This window comes from Mastigoproctus giganteus, chromosome 9, assembly GCF_048544385.1.
Source record: "Mastigoproctus giganteus isolate SK-2022 chromosome 9, ASM4854438v1, whole genome shotgun sequence".
Lineage (NCBI taxonomy): Eukaryota > Metazoa > Arthropoda > Arachnida > Uropygi > Thelyphonidae > Mastigoproctus > Mastigoproctus giganteus.
In genome coordinates, this window is record NC_143583.1 from 87287696 (window position 1) to 87309053 (window position 21358).

The 21358-nt window shown below is 36.8% G+C and overlaps 1 protein-coding gene across 2 annotated transcripts in view; it reads right to left on the reverse strand.

Moving 5' to 3' along the window:
• The window catches only part of LOC150080527 (adenomatous polyposis coli protein-like), a 384350-nt gene that overhangs the window by 25156 nt on the left and 337836 nt on the right, over window positions 1–21358 (reverse strand). The gene's annotated exons all lie outside the window — the stretch shown is intronic.

The window sequence follows — 21358 nt, forward strand, 5'->3', positions numbered from 1 at the left end:
TACAACAAGAACAAGAATAAGTAACAGTAGTCTTCTCCTATGGTGAAGCGTTACTTATTTGATGTAGTGCAATATCATGGCAACTCGCTGTAAAGGTATTCACAATATAAGATATACTCAATGATGCAAATGCACTAACTTGTACATTAGTTAAACTATTTACGTAACCTGAGGCTTTAGCCTAAACTATACTGTAAAAAATTAATTTAACAAAAAAAAATTGCAAAACGATTTTTCTTTCCTGAAGCTGAAAATGCTTTTCGATTGTATATCGTGATATCAACGTAGAACATATTGAGCATTATAGCTCTAGTTCATACTATCAAATATATACTTTTTTTTTTTTTTAAATGAAATATTGTGTATTATGTTTAAAAGTCATTGTCTGGCTGTTTAGCTAATGGGAGGCAAAATTAGGAAGGTAATTAGGATAGAAATAGACACTCCTGCCCTCGTATTACACTAATAGCTCAGAGTGTGGAAGAATTTTAGTTGTAGGAAAGTAAACAGTAAACGATGCTTAGGTTATCTGGGAGTGCAATTTCGCATCCATGTTAGTAATGGCCCTGGACATGCAGGTCACTGTCAAAATTTGCGGCACTATGAATATTGTAATATACCAAACATTAGCCAGATCCTTGAGAAGAATTTAAAGTTCACTAAATGTACTAACAAATGATGAATGACTATGTACAGGGGTATTACTAACACAGATGGGAAATTGCACTCCCAGATAACCTGAGCACCAGCTTTATATTATTCAATTATCTATATAATATTGGTGTGAATCCACCATAGATCTGGATGGTGCCCACCGAGAATAAGTAACAATACTCTTCTCTTTTGTGAAGCGTTACTTATTCGAGATAGTGCAATACATGGCAACTCATTGTGAAGGAAGAGCACAATATGAGATACAGATAAAATTATGCCTTTTTACACTATTAACATAGTTTTTTGCCTTTAAGAGTGATCTATGGTGGGTTCACACCAATATTATATAGATTATTTATACTCTTAAACCTATGATGCCTTGTTGCATTGACTTTAACTTATACATTATTCAATTATATACGGTTTAACTTTCCTAAAATCAAAATTCTTCCACACTGAGCTATTAGTGTAATGCAAGGGCAGGAGTGTTTATTTCCATCCTAATTACCTTCCTAATTTGGCCTCCCATCGCATTTCATAAAAAAAAAAAAAAATATATATATATATAACTAATTAAGATCGTACGAGCAATAAAGCTGAATATGTCCTACTAATATTATTATTAGTAGGACATATACCTCATACCTTTATGTAGGAACAGATTTCTCTCAACACTCACATTAGGATTATGTGATTATATAATTATATGAATAAATGTCCCATATTTACTACTAAAAAAATCAATTACAAAAATTACATTAAAATTATATAAATAAATACTTATTAAAAGATTGCCATGCATTCAATTCTCATCCCCAACATAATGCATCAGGAAAAGCCAGGAGAAGTCGACAGCCATCAACATCCCCAAAAAAAATCAAACCAATACTGCATGTTAACACGAGAACTGAAAACAATTGTCGGATTTATCCTTAAAAAACATAGGTTAAAATATCTAAAATCATAAAACAGTCTAAGCTTCTTATAAGGGACCAAATTTATTCAGATACACTCTGTGCTCACAAGAAGTAAAGTGTTTTTTGCAAATGATAGCCAGCTTTTTTTTTTTTTTTTTTTTTTATAGTTAAACCTATTGACTACCTGATATGAGATTATTTTTACTAAACCAATGTGTGAATTACCATTCACAAATGTGCGTGAAAGTCCAAGAGTCTGAAATAGTATAAGGCCTACAAACATTTATGGAATTTGCATTTAACCCCATTTCAAGAGTTTCAGCAATCAATTTAATATATTCATGTTGCGTATTTAAAACTTTAGCTTCATTAAAAAGAAAAACACGGCTATCATTGATAGCATGGAAAGCAAGTTCAGAGGCACACCTCCTCCTTGCCCTAACTGATGCCGCATGTTGTATTCTCATTGAGAGATAATTCTGTGGTGTACCAATATATGAAAAATTGGGGAAAAAAAAAGATTATATTTCGATGGCACTGTTAATAAAAATGTACCCACTCTTTGTGGGCAGGTAAAGTTGCACAAAATGGGACACCCAATTAGACCCATTATCTCTCATTCAGCTTTTTCATTAAATTCATCATTTCAAAAATTCAGGTTTTTCATCATTCACGACATATTTATATGGGATTATTAAACCCTTTACGCGTGACACTAGCATTTAGTATAAAGAATTCGGATATGTTGTTTAATCAGTTAAAAGAGAAAAAGTTAAACACAGATGATAAATTATTTTCCATAGATGTAATTTCTTTGTACACGTCGAGTATGCATTAGACACTATGTGGGATCTAATTAATGATTCTGTAACTTAAATTAATGAAAGTTACCAAAAACTGAAATATTTCACCTAATCAAGTTTTTTGTTCAAGCCAATTATATTAATTTCCAATCCAAAATTTATAGACAAATATTTGGATTACTGATTGGTTTTGGCTTGAGCGGACTATTGCCGAAATTTATCTTAATAAAATCGAACAGTTATATTTAATACCATTTCTTCCAAGTCTAACATTTTATGGTAGATACTTGGACGATATCTTAATCATTACAAAGGATGATATAGTAAATAAGGTTTTGGATTTATTAAATAAGATACATACTAGACTTAATTTTACTTTAGAAATGGAAAAGCCACAGAAAAAAAAGCTATAAACTTCCTAAATTTTACTTTAGCTAGAGTTAACGAGAATATACATTTTAAAATTTATAGGAAACCAACAAATACTGGCAAATTCTTACTGTTCTAGCTATCATCCATTCACACAAACTGATTGTTTTTAATCAGTTTTACAATGCATATAAACAGTAATGAGCTATCGTGGGCTCACAAGAGCCCATTGTTATTTTTTTTTGAAAATTTGCGAGCCCATTGTTGAGACGATCATTTATTTTACAAATGAAATCATGAATGCATTATTGAGTATCCAGAGCAGAAAATACGGTGAGGCGAGCGGGGCCCCTATCCCCAGCATTTTAATGGCGCAATCAATCAGTTCTTTTTTTAAAATTGCTTCATTTCTGATTTTAACATTAGCATTAGTAGAGGCATTTGATGCAAGAAAGCAAGCTTATGCAGCATCAGCCAAAAAAAAAAAAAAAACCCACTTCCACTTCACCCCTCTGTTCGTTCAAAATACCTGTCCAGCTGACCCTTAAACTTATTTAGGCTATCAACTTCCACGACAAGGGATGGAAGTCTGTTCCACCAACCAACCACCCGCTGGCTAAAGGCAAATTTCCACACGTCTATCCTACATCTGTCTTTCCTCAATTTGAATTTATGCCCTCTCAGGTGATTATTCTGAGCTAGAGGAAGAATCCCATCAGCATTGAGCATGCTCAAACCATTCAAGGCTTTATACACCTCTATCAGATCACCTCGCTGGTGCCTAGTCTCCAGACACTGTAATTTGCAAAACTTAAGCCTTTCTTCGTAAGAGCACCCCTTTGTTCCATTCACTAATCTTGTTGCCCTTCTCTGTACTCGTTCCAGCAGCTCTACATCCTTCTTGAAATGAGGCCTCCAGACCTGTATACAGTACTCTAGGTGTGGCCTGACCATTGCATTATACAAGGGAATAATCACCTCCTTATCCCTGCTAGAAAAATTCCTATATATCATTGACAATACACCATGAGCTACTCTTGCGGCCCGTCTGCACTACTCAGAGAACTTCATATCTGCCTGCACAACCACCCCCAGGTCCCTTTCATTCTCTACCACCGTCAGTGTAGTACCACAGAGTTGATACGTTGCTCTGGGGTTGCTGTTTCCCACGTGTAGTACTTTACATTTGTCAATGTAAAGTACTACCGTGTACTTCATTTGCCACCTCTCAGCCCATCTGCTCAACCTTTCCAGATCCTGTTGCAGTAGCATAGTGTCAGTAGTGTCCATGACAACCCTGCCTACCTTTGTATCGTCTGCAAACTCCGACATTAAGCTTGATATACCCTCATCAATATCATTTATGAATACAGAAAACAATAATGGACCCAACACTGAGCCCTGAGGGACTCCACTAATAACATTAGTCCACGACGAGCAGTGTCCATTGATTACCACTCTCTGTCTTCTCCCCCTCAGCCACCCCTTTATCCACAGCAGCAATTTGCCTCCAATGCCACACTGCTCCAATTTGTGCAGCAGTCTTCCATGTGCAACAGTATCAAAAGCCTTTCTAAGATCCAAGTATATAATATCAAAGTTATTCCCTGCATCCAGTTCCTTAGTGACTGCATCATAGTATCCAATCAAATTGGTCAGGCAAGACTTCCCCTTAACAAAACCATACTGTGTCCGAGCTATAGCTGAAGTCTTGTCTAAATGATCCTGCAGTGCTTCTTTAACTAGTGCCTCCATTAATTTTCCTGGAACAGAAGTTAAACTCACAGGTCTATAATTACTTGTGTCAGCCTTTAATCCTCCCTTGTGAATTGGGGTGCATTTACACATCTCCAGTCTGTGGGTACCTCCCCTGAGTCCAAGGAACTCAGGGGATTTAACAAACTTCTTTATAGCAATTTTTTTTGAATTCCCAAGGGATTGTTTTTAATCAGTTTTACAATGCATATAAACAGTGGTGAGCTATAGTGGGCTCACAAGAGCCCATTGTTATTTTTTTTTTGAAAATTTGCGAGCTCATTGTTGAGACGATCATTTATTTTACAAATGAAATCATGAATGCAATTATTGAGTATCCAGAGCAGAAAATACGATGGGACGAGCGGGGCCCCTATCCCCAGCATTTTAATGGCACAATCAATCAGTTCTTTTTTTAAAATTGCTTCATTTCTGATTTAACAAGCTTCTTTATAGCGAATTTTTTTTTGAATTCCCAAGGGGGAGGTTTAATGGCACAATCAATCAGTTCTTTTTTTAAAATTGCTTCATTTCTGATTTAACAAGCTTCTTTATAGCGAATTTTTTTTTGAATTCCCAAGGGGGAGGATTTAAAAAAATGAAATTGAACGAAAAAAAATTTCCATATAACGAACAGATGAGACAATTCTGTACGCATTGTTCTCATCTCTGGCCTTTAGGCAATTAGAAGTGAAAGGGATTATTGTTTCACAATGTTAGTGATGCCCATAAAACCTATGCAGTCACATACCGAGAAGTTGTGCTAGTCAATATGCTTTCCCAAGCCAGTCAGAGGATTAAGAAGATTCTCAATGTGGATAATAGTCTCTGGTCAACTTGTGTTGTGGTTCTCCTTTACTCCGACAAATGGGCATATTTTTTTCGGAGAAGTGAGTGATCCATGCCTTCCAGTAACTTTCTCCATCTATGTTTACATGGTCATAGCAGCTGAGTATCAGTGTGATTCTGGCATTTTGCACAGTATTCAAAGAACTAGTGACAGTAGCAACATGGGGGGGGGATTGAGGCACCTGAGATATTACATAAACTTTACGAAGATGAAGTGTTGGCAGATTCTGAAACTTTGAGGCTTTCACTGTGCATAAAATATTCTAAAATATAATGGCATCCAGGCAATAATTAATAAAAAAAATGTATGCATTATATCACCAATTTCCAAAAAAAAAACAGCACAAATTAAGGATGATTGCTAAAGAACTTTATGTGGAAACTATAAAGATCTGTCGTGTGTTCAGGCCATGATGGGCAGCTTGTAGCTTGGAGACGGCAATTGCAAATTTTGAAAGATTTATCCCAAACATTTTGAATCAAAAATTATATATTTGGGATTAATAAACCGACTTTTAATGTGGAATTTCTTAACGATTTAGCACTAATGATCGACATCCTACAGGAGTTATCGTACCATTTCAGAAGCTTTACAGGATCACTATGGTAAAAGCAAATAAATTAGTTATTCTCACTATCATGAGATACTTCCGCTTGCTCAGATTAAGAACCTGAGGGAGCATAGATTCAAATTAGGAAAGACAGTTGTAGAATTGATATGTGGCAGTTTCCTTATAGCCAGCGGGTAGTTGATTGCTGGAACAGGCTTCCATCTATTGTTGTTGAAGCTGTTAGCTTAAATAAATTTAAGGCTGAACTAGAAAAAACATTTGGAGTGAGCAGATGGATAAAATGGGAAGGTTTTTTTTTTTTTTTTTTTTTTTGGCTGATGCTCTATAAGCTTGCTTTCTTGTATCATATGCCTCAACTAATGCTAACTTTGCAGGCAAAGGCAGATTATAAAAAATCTTTGGCAAAGGGTGAAAAGAAAAACAGCAAAGAGTTCTTTACTAATGTAAACTCTAGAAGGAAGGGGATGAATCAAATAGGTCCGCTTGATATCAATGATTCAACTGCTCAAGTAGCTAACAAACTAAATGAGTATTTTGCATTTACATTCACATGAGGAGTTATTCAGGGAGGAGAATACTAGAGGTGTATTAAGCTCTGGCAGTGAGCTAGACGATTCTGTAATAACTGACAGCAAAGTGCAGAAGAAATTGTTGAAGATAAACATAAGAAAGGCACCTAGGGTGGATGGGATCTATCCAGTTATATTAAAGGAGGCAGCAAAGGAAGTAAGCAAACCTTTAGCCATAATTATGAGAGCTTCTTTGGTCTCAGGGGAGGTACCCATGGATTGCAGTTGTGTAAATGTAAAACCAATTCACAAAGTAGGATCCAAGGGCGACACAGGTAATTACAAAATGTCAGTTTAACTTCTGTTCCAAGGAAATTAAAGGAGGCACTGGTTAAAGAAGCAGTGCAGGATCGTCTAGACAAGACTTCAGTTATAGCTCAGACATAGCATGGGTTTGTTAAGAGGAAGTTTTGTATGACCAATTTGATTGGATACTATGTGGTCACAAAGGAACTGGATGCAAAGAATAATTTTGATATCATATATTTGGATCTTAGAAAGGCTTTTGATACTGTTGCACATGGAACTGTTGCACAAATTCAAGCAGTGTGGCATTGAAGGCAAATTGCAGTTATGGATAAAGGGATGGTTGAGTTTGAGAAGACAGAGTAGTAATCAATGGACACTGCTCTTCGTGGACTAATGTTATTAGTGGAGTCCCCCAGTGTTCAGTGTTGGGTCTAATGTTGTTTTCTGTATTTATTAATGATACTGATGATAGTATACCAGGCTTAATGTCCAAGTTTGCAGATAATAAGAAGGTCGGCAGTGTTACTAATGAGAGTATGCTACTGCAACAGGATCTAGAAAAGTACAGCACATTGGCTGAGATGTGGCAATTGAAGGTTAACATTGAAAAATGTAAACTACTTCATATGGAAAGCAGTAATCCCACAGTAATGTATCAACTGTGTGGTACCACACTGATGAAGGTAGAGAATGAAAAGGACCTGGGGTAATTGTGCAGTCAGATATGAAGTTTTTTGAGCAGTGCAGACATCTGCAAGAGTAGCTCATGGTGTCTTGTCAATAATATACAGGAATTTTTCTAGCAGGGATAATCAGGTGATTATCCTCTTGTATAAGGCAATGGTCAAGCCACACCTTGAGTACTGTATACAGGCCTGGAGGCCTCATTTTAAGAAGAATGTAGACTGCTGGAATGAGTATGGAGAAGGGCAACAAGATTAGTGAATGGAACAAAGGGTTGCGCTTACAAAGAAAGGCTTAAGTTGTGCAAATTACAGTGTCTGGAAACTAGGCACCTGTGAGGTGATCTGATCGAGGTGTATAAAGTCTTGAATGGTTTGAGCATGGTAATGGAACTGTTCCTCTTGCCGAGAATAATCGCCTAAGAGGGTATAAATTCAAATTCAGGAAAGACAGTTGTAGGACAGATGTGCAGAAATTTGCCTTTAGCCAGCAGGTGGTTGACTGCTGGAAGAAATTTCCATCTTTGTCATTGTAGAAGTTGATAGCTTAAATAGATTCAAGGCAGTACTAGACAAAGGTTTGGAGCAAGTGGATGAGTGAAATGAGAAGTTGTTTTTTTGTTTTTTTTTTTGCTGATGCTGTATAAGCTTGCTTTCTTGTATCATATACCTTTACTAATGCTAATAAGAAATGCAGAATTGGAATTTGGGGGGTACATGTACAGAAAGGATATACAGGATAGGAAGGGAGGAGGGGTTATGCTATTAGTTTTCCTTCCTTATATTTTGTGTGCTCAAGAAGCACACAAAATGTAAGGAAGTGCATCCAGATGACACAGGTGGACATTGCAATGTTGAGTCAGTTTGGTGAAACATAAGCATGGGGAAAGCAAAAATGAGGGTGGGAGTTTGTTATAGGCTTAATGACTCTTTATAATTGTTCATTGTACTCTGATGAGTACAATGAATTATATTATACAGAGAAATCGAGTGGATCAGTAGATCAGAGTGTCTTATAATGGGGGATTTTAACTTCCTGGATATTGACTGAAACTTATGGGCTGGTCACTCACACACTAGCAAGGCTTTTGTGGATTTATTGGATGATTGTTTTCTACAGAAGCATGTTACAGAGGAAACCAGAGGGAGTAACACTCTTGATATGATTATCAGCAGTGATTATTCATGCATTAAGAATTTATAGATAAAGGAACCACGAGGTGGCAGTGATCACAGTGTACTTATGTGGAATTTACTAAAAGATGTAACTACCATCAGGGAGAAAGGGAAGGGTTTTTCTTTCATAAAGGCGACTACAGTGGTCTCAGATTTTTTTAAATTCTATACGGCGGGACCAACTGATGATGTAACCAATAGCAAATTCTAAATGGGAAGCTGAATGCTTCCCATTATTCAAGGAAGTAATCTTGGTAGCCTTTTTGTTCCAACTAAGAAATGCCGTTCTAGGTTTAGGCCCAAATGGATGTCAGATGAACTAATGAGACTCGTGGCAGAGAAGAAAAATGCATGGGATGCATATAAATTATCAGGCAAAACGGAAGCCTAGGGTAGAAATAATCTAATCTGTCTGCACAAAGGAGATTAGGCAAGAAAAGGGAGATGAGAAATCTTTGGCAAAAGATGCAAAAGAAAAACAGCAAAGACTTCTTTACTTATATAAACTCTAAACAGAAGGGGATGAATCAGATTGGTCACCTTTATATCAATGGTTTGACTGTAGATGATCATTCTCAGATAGCTGCCAAACTAAATGAGTATTTTGCATCTACATTCACACAAGAGTTATTCGAGGAGGAGATGGCCAGATGTTTATCAAACTCTAACAGGGAGTTAAATGATTTTGTAATAAATGAGAGAAAAGTGGAGGAAAAATTGTTGAAGTTAAACATAAGAAAGGCACCTTAGGTGGATGAAATCTATCCAGTTATATTAAAGGAGGTGACAAAGGAAGTAACCAAACCCTTGGCCATAATTATGAGAGCATCCTTGTACTCAGAGGAAGTCCCCACTGACTGGAGATGTGCAAATGTATCTCCAATTGATAGAGGGGGGATCAAAGTCAAATTAAAGACCTGTTAATTTGACTTCTGTTACAGGAAAAGTAATGGAGTCACTGGTTAAAGAAGCATTGCAGGATCATCTAGACATGACTGCTAGGGGAAGTCTTGTCTGACCAATTTGACTGGATACTATGACATGGTCACAAAGGACCTGGATGCAAAAAATAAATTTGATATCATATACATGGATTTCAGGAAAGCTTTTGATACTATTGCACATGGAAGACTACTGTGCTAATGGGAGTAGTATGGCAATAAGGGCAAGTTGCTGCAATGGATAAAGGGATGGTTGAGTGGGAGATGGCAGAGTTGTAATAAATGGACACTGCTCTACATGGACTAATGTTACTAGTGCAGTCCCACAGAGTTTGGTGCTGAGCATATTTTTGTTTTGTGTAATTATTAATGATATTGATGAAGGTATATCAGGCTTAATGTCCAAGTTTGCAGATGATACAAAGGTTGGCAGGGTTGTGAATGATAATAATGACAGTATGCTACTGCAACAGGATCTATAAAAGTTATGTAGATGGGCTGAGAAGTGGAAACTGAAGTTTAACATTGACAAATGCAAAGTACTCCATATGAGTGGCAGTAACCCCCAGAGAAATGTACCAACTGTGTGCTGTTACACTCAGGGTAGTTGAGAATGAAAGGGACCTTGGGGTAATTGTGCAGTCAGATATGAAGTTTTCTGAGCAGTGGAGACAGGCAGGCAGAGTAGGTCATGGCGTCTTGTCAATGATATACAGAAATTGTGTGTGTAGGGATAAGGAGGTGATTATCCCCTTGTATAAAGCAATGGTCAGGCCACACCTTGAGTACTGCATACAGGTCTGGAAGCCACATTTTAGGAAGGATGTACAGTTCTAGAACGAGTACAGAGATGAGCAACAAGACTGGTGAGGGGAAGAAAGGGGTGCTTTTATGAAGAAAGGCTTAAGTTCTGCAAATTGCAGCATCTGGAGAGTAGGCACTTGCGAGGCAATCTTATTGAGCTGTATAAGGCCTTGAATGGATTGAATATGCTCAATGCTGATGGGATTCTTTCCCTTGCTCAGATTGCAAACCTGAAAGGGTATAAACTGAAATTGAGGAAAGACAGTTGTCAAATAGGTGTGTGGAAATTTGCCTTTAGCCAGTGGGTAGTTGATTGGTGGAACAAACTTCCATCAGCTGTTGTGGAAGTTGATAGCTTAAAATATATTATGGATGGGTGAAATGGGAAGGGTTATTTTTTTTTTATTTATTTATTTTTTTTCACTGATGCTGTATAAGCTTGCTTTCTGTATCATATGCATTTACTAATGCTAATGTAGAATAGATGTGTGGAAATTAGCCTTTAGCCAGCAGGTGGTTAATTGCCAGAACAAACTTCTGTCATTGTGGAAGTTGATAGGTTAAATAAATTTAAGGAGGAACTGGATAAACATTTAGAGGTAATAGTTTAATTGTTTTTTTTTTTTTTTTTTTTGGCTGATGCTGCATAAGCTCATACACTTGCTTTCTTGCATCACATGCCATTACTACATTTGGCCAGAAAAATGGATCATTAGAAATTTGAGTAGTAACACTATTAATAACACTAGGCAACACGATTTTTACCTCCAAGAACTTAAATGCTGTTTTTAACCACTTTTTGCGCATAGATTTCGAAAATCACCATGACAGTTTCACACACAGTTATTAAATATAGGGGGTGTTATGTTTTACCAAAATATGCCAATTTCGCATAATCTAGCCAGAAATGTATGACACATTGATTTATTTTAAGGGATATAAGCTAATTCTCTTAATTTTACCAATCGATTCTGGCCACTGTTTTCTCGTGATAAACAAAATCAGACATCTACCTCTGGTTCTTAGGTTCAAATTCCGATGCAACAATTTACAATTTGGAGAGAGAGCACACAGCGTTTTTGGTGAGGATTTTTGTAGGCTGTGTCAAGGTTTTACAAGTAGGTTCTAGGTTACAACAGTGGAATATACTCGCAGAAGAAACAAAGATTTCAGTGTTTCGAAATAGAAATGAAACGTTTGAAATATTTTACTACAGAGGATAGTATGTGTTTTTGCAGACATTATTGGACTTCTGAAAGAACTAGGTGTCATGCATAAGTCAGATCAATAACATTTATTCATAGATACCTCAAACTTAAGTCTAAAAGCAGTTTTGCTTCATAATGGCAACAAATTTCCATCAGTTCCTGTTTTTTTTTATGAAAACCCAAAACACAAAAGGTATTAGAACCTATAGTACAGTGGTTTTCAATCGGGGTGCTGCTACAACATTCCAGGGGTGCCACTGGAATGTTTTATAATGAAATACGTTTATTTCATTATAAAACATGGTGTACAGTATCCTTTTAATTTTCTGGTGATCTATAATTGATGTTTACTAGTACCTCTATATAAAGAATAAAATTATTATATACTGTATATATATAATTTGTACTTTGAAATGTAATTTTTATAATCATATTATTGTAATAACTATCATATAACATATATATATATATATATATATATATATATATATATATATATATATATATATATATATATACACACACTATCATTGAATTATATTAAATAAAGTTAAATTATAATGAAATGAATAAATAAATAATTAATTAATTAATTAATTAAGCATTCATTAGAGGCAGCAACATGCAATTCCTCCATATGAAGCTGAAATACATCCAATATTTTAAATTAAATAAAATAAAACATAAGCCAGTAGTATGGCAAAAACTGTAGAGCGAAAATTAACATAAAAATAACCCAAATAAACAATCGAACGAAAAGAAAGAATAGATATAAATAGTAGCCCATAAACCCTTGTATAATTTCGAACTTTAAATCCAATTAAAACTATACAAAATTTAGACTAATGCCAATTATTTATTAATTTAGCGGTACCTCCCCGAGAGGTACCAGTTCCGAAAGCCGTGAAATATCACCAAAATAGGGTTAAAGGAACTACCAGACGATAATAAAATCAAAATAAATTAAAATGAAAATAAATTAAAATAAAATAGACTGACCATCATTCCCCATATCGACAGAGGACCACGAGGCCAATAATGGTCATGGAATCGCTGCATTTCAATCGCTATACAAATCGTCCCCATGGTGAAAAGATCGAAGTACCAATTCACCCTCCCTCCTCCAATCAATCCACCAATGCAGAGGATTTGCACGGCGGTGGTCCTTATGCAGCGAAAAATAAAAATATAGAACAGACAGCACTCTAGAGCAGAGCCACACCACTGACATACTGTAAGCTGAATCAGCTTATATAGAAGAAAAAAGAAAAATAGATGGCAGCACAGGCGTTGCTAAATTAGCATATCGCTGCCTCTAATGAATGCTTAATTAATTAATTATTTATATATTCATTTCATTATAATTTAACTTTATTTAATATAATTCAATGATAGTATATATTTCGGCTTCATATGGAGGATTTGCAAGATGCTGCCTCTAATGAATGCTTAATTATTTATTTTATTATAATTTAATATCTGTCAACATTTAATATAATTCAATAGTAATGGGCCGATATGCTAATTTAGCAACGCCTGTGCCGCCATCTATTTTTCTTTTTTCTTCTATATAAGCTGATTCAGCTTACAGTATGTCAGTGGTGTGGCTCTGCTCTAGAGTGCTGTCTGTTCTATATTTTATTTTTCGCTGCATAAGGACCACCGCCGTGCAAATCCTCTGCATTGGTGGATCGATCGGAGGAGGGAGGGTGAATTGGTACTTCGATCTTTTCACCATGGCGACGATTTGTATAGCGATTGAAATGCAGCGATTCCATGACCATTATTGGCCTCAGGGTCCTCTGTCGATATGGGGCATGATGGTCAGTCTATTTTATTTTAATTTATTTTCATTTTAATTTATTTTGATTTTGTTATCGTCTGGTAGTTCCTTTAACCCTATTTTGGTGATATTTCATGGCTTTTGGAACTGGTACCTCTCGGGGAGGTATCGCTAAATTAATAAATAATTGGCATTAGTCTAAATTTTGTATAGTTTTAATTGGATTTAAAGTTCGAAATTATACAAGGGTTTATGGGCTACTATTTATATCTATTCTTTCTTTTCGTTCGATTGTTTATTTGGGTTATTTTTATGTTAATTTTCGCTCTACAGTTTTTGCCATACTACTGGCTTATGTTTTATTTTATTTAATTTAAAATATTGGAGACACACACACACACACACGGGGGGGGGGGGGGGGGAGAAAATCGGATCTAACAGGCAGAAAATTGAGTAGTTGAGTAGGGGTGCCGCAAAATCAAAGAAATTACTTAGGGGTGCCATTATTAAAAAAATGGTTGAAAACCACTGCTATAGTACTTAGTACCGTGCTTGGGTTGGAGGCTGAGGAAATGAAAGAAGATATTTGTTGACATTAGACTTGAACTCCTGTAGACTGTAATTTTCAGGAAATGCGTATGAAGGAAGGTTGTTCCAGAAAACGGCAGTCGAATGAATAAACGAGGAAGATGAAAAGTTGGTTCTGTAAGTTTGAAGTTGGACAGTAATTTGATGTTGACGGGTGGCGGCACGTGTTTGGACTGTTTTGAAAGAGAGAGTGGGAATTATAGAAGCCAATTCAGAAGAACAGTGCTCACAGAAGTATCTGTAGAAAAGGTATGCAGCAGAAACAGTACGTCTATGAGACAGAGAGAGTAAAGAGACTCTGTTAGAGAGGAGTCACTGATTGACCTAACTGCCCTCTTCTGAATGGAATCTAGAAACCTGAGAGAGGTTTTGGGGGCACCACCCCAGATTGTGGGAACAATATTCATAGCAGGGTGGATTTACGACATCAAGAGCAAAAGATAAACCAAGTTTTTTAGACGCAGAGGAAGCAATATTTGTAATGTGCTTGTGCCAAGAGAGATTAGAAGTCAGGGTAATCTCCAAAAGAGATATATCATTTTGCCTAGAAATCGGAGTGTCACCAAAGATAAGCATAGGAATAGAAGAATCATTTTTACAAGATATAAGACAAGACTGAGTTTTAGAAGGATTGAAATCAACTAAGTTTCATTGCCACACTGGAGAATTACCTGAAGATCAGCATTTAAGGAATTGGTAGCAGATTTTCGAGAAGTTGAAGCTCATTGAGCAGGGCAAGGTTTCTTAAAATGGAAAATGGAATGCAATGTGCTATCATTGGCAAAACTATGAATAGGATTTCCAGTCAATGGAAGAAGGTCATTAATATACAAGAGGAAAAGATTGGGGGAAAGAACTGAACCTTGGGGGACACCAGCATTAGTGGAGAAGTTAGAAGACAGAGAGCCATCTACCATCATCCTCAGTGAGCAATCAAAGAGAAAACTGGATAACCAATTACAAAAACCATTTGGCAAACCATAAGATGGAAGCTTGTTTAGAAGACGTTTATGCCAAATACGATCAAAAGCCTTTGAGATGTCAAGAGCAACTACTTGTGTTTCACCGAACCTTTCCATTGAATTAGTCCATAAATGGGTAATATAAGCCAGAATATCACCAGTGGATCAACGCTGATGGAATCCATACTGGTAAATGTTGATCAGACGAAAGGTTTCTACGTAGTTTAAGAGTTGGCAGTTAATTGATTTCTCCATTACTTTAGAAAGAATAGAAGTAATTGCAATGGGACGATAATTGGATCGGAGTGATTTGTCACCCTTTTTAGGAACCCGCTGGACATGAGCAAATTTCCAAGCAGAAGGAAAAACACCTTTAGAATAAGAAAGTGAAAAACGGCGGCAAAGAACAGAAGTAAGTTCAGGAGCACAGGTTTTGAGAACAAGTGGAGAAATACTATCAGGACCTGGAGCTTTCTTAGTATCAAGATTCATCAAAATCCTTCTGACATCCTTTTTACGGAAGACCATAGGAGGCATTGAATGAGTGTGTTAGTAATGGTGGGAGGTGTTTTACCAAGATCATTAATACATGAGTTCGAAGAAAAATGGGATGCTAGCAGGTCAGCTTTATCCTTGGCTGAAGTGACAACAGAACCATCTGGTTTTTACAGAGGTGGGAGCAGAGATGGGCAAAAGCTGCAGCCAATAGCTTTGGCAAGAGACCAGAATGCTCAGCTACTATTAGGGCAAGAAGCAAGTTTTCTACTCATAGCCTGTTCAAAATTTAGCTTGGACTGATTAATAACTGCTTTACAATTGTTGCGAGCTTTGGTGTAGGCAGAAAATGAAATTGAAGAATTGGAAACAAGCCAATTACGATATGTAAAGTTCTTCTCTTGAACAGCCTTGGCACATTTATTGGAAACCCAAGGTTTAGATAAAGGACGAGATTTTAAAGTGGAGTGTGGAATAAAGGATTCCATTCCATTCCTAGAAGAATAATTTCACTGACACGATCTGAGCAAACGTTGATATCAGAAGTTTTGAAACAGTAATCCAACCAAGGAAAAGAAATCTCGCATGTCATCCCATTTTGCATTCTTGTAATGTCAAACAATACGAGGTTGGGAATAGCCATAAGATAAAGGCTCCATTGGAGAAGAGACAATCACCAAGTTGTGATCTGAGGTGCCTAAAGGACCACTCACTTTGGCTTTGTACTCAGAATGGGTGTTTGTGAGAAAAAGATCAAGCATGTTGGCTGTATGGTTAGGATTGTCTGGTATTCTTGTATGTAAATGAACAATCTGTGCAAGGTCATTAGAAATTGCAAAAGCCTCAGCATCTCGACCAGCTGGGTCGGTGCGACTAGAAAACAGAAGCCAGCTGGAGCAGTGAACATTAAAATCACCAAGGAAAATTACCTCACTGTTAGGAAAGTTGGACTGGAGAAAGTCAAGTTGCAAAGAGAGGAAGTCAAACAGCTCCAAGTGATTAGTGGAGTTGAGAGAACGGTAGAGACAACAGCTGAATCTGACACAATGAGGTAGAGAGATTTTAAGACAGAGAAGATCGAAAAGAGGAGATTCCAAATTACCAAGTCTCTGACAGGGAATATTGGAATGGACATATGCACAAGTACCAACTTTGAGGCGAAAGGAATTGTACAGCAAATAATTTGGGCAACTGAGATGAGCAGTAGTTGAATTAACCGATAACTGAGATTCTGTCAGAAAAAAGTACATGGGATTTGGCAGATTGCAAGTGGAAATGGACATTGTTGAGATTAGAATTGAGACCATGTATATTTGTGAAATGAACTAGGAAGTGTTTGGGAGGTTTAGATATTTTCGCAGATAAGTTTACTCTATTAGTTTGATAATTCATGGTGTATTCAATAGTAGGAAAAAGTGGGGGGAAATGCTGTATGAAGTAATGAAATTTTTGGATATGGCGTACACTTGGTAATAATATACCCAGATACTTGACATAACGTGGCCTCGATAATGCCCTCCCCCTAACCGGTTGATGACTCTCATCAACCGGTGCAATACCGGTTGATGAGTCATCTACCACCTAGTACTGCCTGGTAAAACAGAGGGGCAGCATTCCTCCATGTGTTTTGGGTGCCACACCTCTACCCCTGCTTACGTTGGTTCACACCTGGGTGGTCACCCACTGTTTGCTTGTGCATGGAGGTTATACCCAAGATTACTAACAGTCCCAGGATTACTAACAGTCCCACCATTGTGAAGGTGCAAACAGAGGATTTGGCTGTTACAGACCATCCGGACTTCGCCGAAACTGGGTCAACTTGACTTGAATGTCACTCGAATATCAGTTCCATCGGCGTTTTAGACTCCCAGGTAGCAAGTATGGCTTGTCTGGCATATCTGAGAGAATGTCTGTGACAATCTCAAGGATCCAGTTTCATTCAGCTGGACTTAAAGAAAGTCATGAAAGCATGTTTAAGGTTCTACATGCAATAAAATACCAGGTTTATGATTGGAACATATGCAGTGATCTTAAGGTTACTGGTTTGCTTGAGCATGGGTGGGATGTCACAAATTAGTTTTTTGTTTATGTTGTGCAACATTGGGACAAGTTCATACCAGAACAATGTAATGTAAAATATATTCCTTTAGTGCAATCAGACAAGGTTCTTCTTCCACCCCTGCATATTAAACTTGGATTGAAGAAAAATTTTGTGAAGGGACTAGATAAAGAAGGTACCGGATTTGCATACTTGAAAAGTGTGTTTCCTAATTTAACATATGGCAAACTTAAGGCAGGAATTTTCGTAGGACCCCAAATTAGGAAATGCCTGAAAGATAATGTGTGAAATCCAGTTAAATGAGGTTGAATTGGCAGCTTGGCAATCATTTAAGGCGTGGTTTTGTGGGTAATAGGAAAGAAGAAAACTATGAAATGTTGGTGTCTAAATTTACTCGTGCTACAAAACATGGACTGTAGAATGTCAGTGAAAATTCATTTTCTTCATTCCCATCTCGAATTTTCCCCCGAAAATCTGGGAGATGTGAGTGATGAACAAAGGGAGTGGTTTCATCAAGATATTTCCACGATGGAAAAGGACTGGGATCCTGTAATGATCGGGATTAACGCTGGTTCCTTGTGAGAGAGAGTAAGCAGGAACACAGGAAAATCACTTAGTGGCAAACATTTTTAAGGACAATCACAGGTATGGTGATTATATAAACAACTATTTCACTATGATTTGTGATTTTGTTTCCGAAGTTAAATGAGTTATAGAGAATGTATTACAAACTTGAATTATATGTATATATCCCTTTATTTTAACATAAAATGTTGGCACATCTTTTGATGCAGACGTGATAGACTTGTTATGGGCGATTTTCGGAATCAGCGCATTTATTTCTCCCAGAATCACATATTTTCATTGCGCAGGGAGGGGGGGGGGTTGGCTAGTGTAATTATCAATACATATTTTTCTACATCTTGCACACAGCGTATTGGAGATTTGTTTTCCTTATTCTCACAGGTATGCAATGGAGAAGTTGAAGATGAAGGGGGGAACATCAGTTTCGCAAGAAGTTTGGTTTTATTTGTTGTAGAAATGTTCCTAAATGTAAAGCAATCACAGCTTTTGCCTGTTTTTTGTTCTGCTCGTTTTTGAATTTTTTTCTTTTTAATGTTCCCTCAGCTGCTTGGTTTTCTTTTCGCGCTTTGATGCATTATTTCAGGGTAGGTCTTTTTTGAAAAGTTGACCAGCTAATAAAACAGAGTCATACTTTACAATGCATTTTGACAAAGTTACATAAAAATAATATTGAAATTAATTAATGTATGACAATTTCATATTTATAAAACAAATCCAGTGAAAAAATTCAGTACAGTAACAAAAAAGTTAATAAATTTAAATGAAGGTTCTTCAATAAACAAACAAACAAAAATTTAATATAATTTAGCCCTTAATTTTTACAAATATAAGCAAATACTATATGTAAGCAAAACGCAGTAATCTAAAATGTCCTCTAGAACACATTTAAAATTATTTAAGATGTTTCATTATTACAACATACCTTACCTTCAAATCAAAGAAGCTGGTTAATCGCACTTTGCACATTAATGAAACTATATTTGCTTCTTCACAGTTAGTTCTACAGATGCACTTAAGTAAGATGAAAGGAATAAATAATTTTTTCTTAAGATTATTACTATAATTAATACCACTCATAAACCACATGAAATTAATAATATAGCTTATTAAGCTAATTGCCTAAATCACTATACATTAAAGGTGACATTTCAGGCATTGTATTATACCATCATCAGACCATGCTGTTTGGGGAAGGGGGGCAGAAACATTTAAAGGGTTACAAATTTGAATATATTACATTAAAATAACAATTACCAATATTACAATTACATATAAGTTAATTAATTGCAAATTATAAGTGTAAAAAGTGTTAGGTTTGACTTGCCGTTACAACAGACATTAAATTAAGTGAAACCAAATACATAAAGATTACATTCTTACATGCTAACACTCTTGCCTATGCTCCCAGAAACCTTATGTGCATACAGGCAAGGGGCTGCCAGCAGTTAATTTATAGCGAGGGATTAAGACCATTAGCCAATGGAATGGTGCCAATTTTTCTACCGTGTATTTGGTGGTTCTTGTGTAGTGGAAGCCCGGAGTGACCTTTGTTCTCATACTCCGAACATCAGGGTTGGTGTGCAGGCTGGTTCTGGGGGTATTAGTATTAGCAATCGCCACGTGGTGCAAGGAAGCCTATAGCTTATGCTGCACCAGCCGAAAATAATAATAATAAAATAAAATAACAAAAAATAAATAAAATAAGAATAAAAATAAAATAATAATAATAAAAAAAAGCTGACCTTTGAATTTCCCCAAACTGTCAGCCTCTAACACCCATGTAGGTACCTTATCCAAGTAATTTATAACTCGCTGACTAAAACAAAACATTCTCCCATAACTTGAAATCATTGCCCCTTGTTCTAGAATCATTTATAACGTGAAAATTGACCTTATTCATTTTGCTTATGCCTCTCAGAGGTTTAAAAACCTCAATCAAGTCTCCTCTAAGGTGCCTAGTCTCCAGGCTCTGCAACCAACATATTCAAAGTCTTTCCTCATATGGATGTCCTTTTTGCTGATCTCACCAGGTAGTTATCCATCTTTGGACCTTTTCAAGAATCACAGTGTCTTTCTTTAGGTGCCATCTCCATACATGAACACAGTATTCCGAGTGTGGTCTAACAAACCTTATATAATGGGATTATGATGTCCTTATCCCTACTAGCAACTGTTTGAAAAATCATTGATAGGATTGTTATTGTTATTTGTTTTTTTAAGGGGCATTAGCAACTAAGGCCATATTGCTCCGGGAATATGTGGTGGTCATTCCCTGACCTTTCCGCATCCTCCGTATTTGGTGGGCACGGGCTCGAACCCCGGAGTAATCAAGAAGCATGTGCTACGCACTGCTGCTCCTGCCCACCTGGCTACGGAGGCGCCCACTGATAGGACACCAGGGTCCTTCCTTGCAACCAGTTCACAATACTCAGAGAACTTCATGTCTGACCATATTGTAATACCCAAGTCCCTTTCCTCCACTACCAGCTTTAGTTCAACTCCACCAAGTGTATAAGTTATTTTGGGGTTACTGTTCACCAGGTGCAATACTGTGCTGGATTAAAGCATAGCCGCCATTTTTCTGACCATTCCTGAAGTCTGTCACTGTGAAGAATTCTTGGAATGATTATTAACTACTCTTCTGACCTTTACATCATCTGCAAATTAAGACATCAAGCCCTCTATTGTTTCATCAATGTCATTTAAGAAAATCAAAAACAACAGTGGTCCTAATACTGACCCTTGGAAAACCCCACTTCTTACATCAACCCAATCTGAGGAATAACCATTTATCACAACCCTCTGCCTCCTGCCCAACAATTCTGCTACACATTAAGGATTTTCCCTGTAATTCCAACACACTCCAACTTATAAAGTAACAACCCATGTGGGACTGAGTCAAATGCTTTGCTGAAATCCAAATAATGTTGAAATTATTCCCTAAGTCCAGCTCTTGAGTGACCCTGTCAAAATAGTTAACCAGATTAGTTGAACATGATTTTCCCTTTACAAACCCATGCTGAGTATCCTTCAGAGTTCCAATTCTATCTAAATGATCCTGAATTCCACCCTTGATCATAGTCTCTATGATTTTCCCTACTACTGAATTTAGACTAACCGGCCGGTAATGTCCCACTTCACCCTTAGAATCGCCCTTATGTATTGGAGATAAATTGGCACTTTTCCAATCCAACGGATTCACTCCTGAGTCCAGTGATGCTCTCATAATTTGCCTCAATGGTTCAATGCACTCACTTGCTGCCTCCATTAAGATTATAGGGTATATGTCAACCCCAGGAGCCTTACCAGCCTGCAGGCTCGAAAGTTTTTTCATTAA